This window comes from Prosopis cineraria, unplaced genomic scaffold (assembly GCF_029017545.1).
Source record: "Prosopis cineraria cultivar Desert tree isolate PC_DT_omini unplaced genomic scaffold, ASM2901754v1 PC8, whole genome shotgun sequence".
NCBI classification, from domain to species: Eukaryota; Viridiplantae; Streptophyta; class Magnoliopsida; order Fabales; family Fabaceae; genus Prosopis; species Prosopis cineraria.
The window spans coordinates 1,288,106-1,290,583 of record NW_026555339.1 but is presented as its reverse complement, the minus strand read 5'-3'; the positions used below and the strand labels follow the sequence as shown (position 1 = coordinate 1,290,583).

Here is a 2,478-nt window from a genome sequence, read left to right as displayed (position 1 = left end):
GTTATCAGATACTAGCCTGGCATGCGCTGGTCAAGCCGTGGAACTTGGAGCCACGAAGGTTAGCTGTCCCACAAAAAAATTTAACTGCCACTCTACTCTACGGTGGTGTTCAAGTTAGCCGTCCTCCTAGGTTGTAAACAACACCCTTGCCTAATAACACTGAAGAAACTTTGGTACCGATCCTCTTGAGAAAGTTAGCAGTCGAGGAGATAAGAGTGGGAACTAGGATGCTGAAATAATGGATCATCTTACATTTGCACTCCCAATTGGTGGTACGCTCCCAATTGGTGCGGCGTTGAATTATTGGCAGTTCGTTCTTGCCCTTTGTCGTAATGCAGCAGAACTGAATGAAGCCCTTCACTGCGGAAACATCGTATGCGACACATCCCGTTTCAAGAAACTTTCCAATGAATGGCAGTTAGAATCCACAAACAATTTTTCATGGTTCAACCTTGGATTGGTTTAAAAAAGGGATGGCTTATCACGTCGAGTAGCTGATTTATTTCAAGCTGCTTCTGAGTTTAAGCCTTTAGCTCCAGTGAGGAATCTTGAGCAATTGAGACAGGCAAAGAAGTATTTTTTTCAGTCGAGGGAATGTGAGCTGAAACTAGAGCGTGATAGAAATTTTACGAGCAAAAACTAAACGTATTCAGCCACATGCTCCTCCCGCTATTGCCATTGGTTGCTTGGTCATTAACTGTATAGCTGGAAGTAATATCTATAGAATTACTACTTCATTCTGTTCCTATGACATTTCCATCACATTTACAAGTTCAATTAACGAGGATATAGAAGTTTGGCATCCATAGTGTTAAACAATTGAAGATATGCCATTTGATTGGAGCCTTTCTTCGCAATAATGGAATTTTCATATATGTTAATTCCAATCAAAGAAAACAAAGATGAAGCTGAAGTAACAGGAGAGAAAAAAGAAACAGAAGAACACCAGACTAAATCCTGAAATGATCGTTGTTTCCTTTCCACCACCAATTCTTTTCAAACAAACAAAAACAATCTTGGTCTGGACAAGAAGAAATTTGACTGATGAGGCAAGAGCGATGAAGACCATTTGCTCATCCTTGGAACAAGGGAAGATGGCAGCTCAGGGACTATAACTCGACCTATATTTATACTGCAACACCAAAAAAAGAGAGAAGAAACTGTAAGTGAAATGTTCTCATTCTGTTCAATGTGCAGAAAACGGCTGAAATCATAACTTGGTCTTATTTCTACGTTAATAAGATGTAATCTCATGATTTCCTTGTTCATTGCTGCTACTATAATTTCTTGGCTCTCATGAAAAGGGCCCATTTCAAGGAGGAAGAAACGCCAGATAAGCCCTGGCTTCAACAGGCAGGTTTGCTAGGTTCCTTCATCCTTCTCCTCAATTTGGCCCGAAAATTTTTTGCACAAGCCTTTTACAAGATCAAAAACAATCCAAGCTATAAATGTCGAATGCCTTTAAATAATCTAATCTAATCTCCAATAGATGAGTGCAGCTTTTTTTTTTTAATCTTCTAATGTATTAGTCGACGTAATTGTCTTGGAATGAAGGATGCCAATGATAAAATCTGACAATAGTCTAGAAAACTGATTAGAAAATGCATGACCAAAATAATTGACCGCCTGATTTATGATAGGACATTCACCTTACACGCAATTAACAGTTGACTCCAACAGACAAGTTGTCCAACCTCAACCCATCTGCACTGAATCCACAAACGAAGGGTTCGAAATGTGTTAACAAGAAAATACGTGGGTAACGAAGCAGCAGTTAACTGTGTAAAAAGGTAAAATTTCAAAAATGCTGTTAAAGTATCAACTCTTAACTGGGAAGGGTTGAATTCCTCTCTGGACACCAAAAAAGAAAGACAGAAAGCAAAAGAGAAAAAAATCATTGAATTCTTCTGGATTTGGGTCTTACGACAGAGTATCAATTAAATACTGGGCAATAAACAAGTGGAACCTTGATTCACCAGACCTCTATTTATTGGAGTTTTCAGGTTTTCCTGTTCCTTGTTGCTGTGCAGCTCGTCCTGCCAGAGAATCTTCACTGTTTTCTTGCCTGAAATCATAAAAGCATTATTATAACATAAATTTTATCCCGTTTCATTTCAATAATTCCAATGGGATGGATCTTGTCAAACACGACAACATTCATATGCATGATACACGCGGGTGGTCAAAACAAAAATAATTAATTTAGGTCACAATAAGCCCTCAAGTACCATAAAAGAAGACATCTTTGATGCCTTTCGCCGGTAAAATCCAGAACAGAACACAACCATATGGAGATATTAGCACATGGTATTATATTAACATGAAAGCAGAGATGAACTTTAGAAGCAAAACAATAAACCACTGGAACTGTAAATCTGTAATGCATGCAAGACATAAACCCTCAGCTCAACCACCAAAAGAAATTGAATTAATAGCTACACAGGGATTAAAGCTAGAAACGTTCGGAACATTTGGAAA

General features: G+C 38.4%; 1 long non-coding RNA gene across 1 annotated transcript; it reads right to left on the bottom strand.

The window, feature by feature from the left end:
- Nucleotides 1–682: 682 nt before the first annotated feature.
- On the bottom strand, nt 683–2,067 carry LOC129317030 (uncharacterized). The gene is made up of 3 exons (XR_008594902.1): nt 1,982–2,067; nt 1,650–1,709; nt 683–1,132 (listed from the first exon to the last, which is right to left on the bottom strand). It is a non-coding gene; the product is annotated as an uncharacterized LOC129317030 (long non-coding RNA).
- Nucleotides 2,068–2,478: the final 411 nt, after the last annotated feature.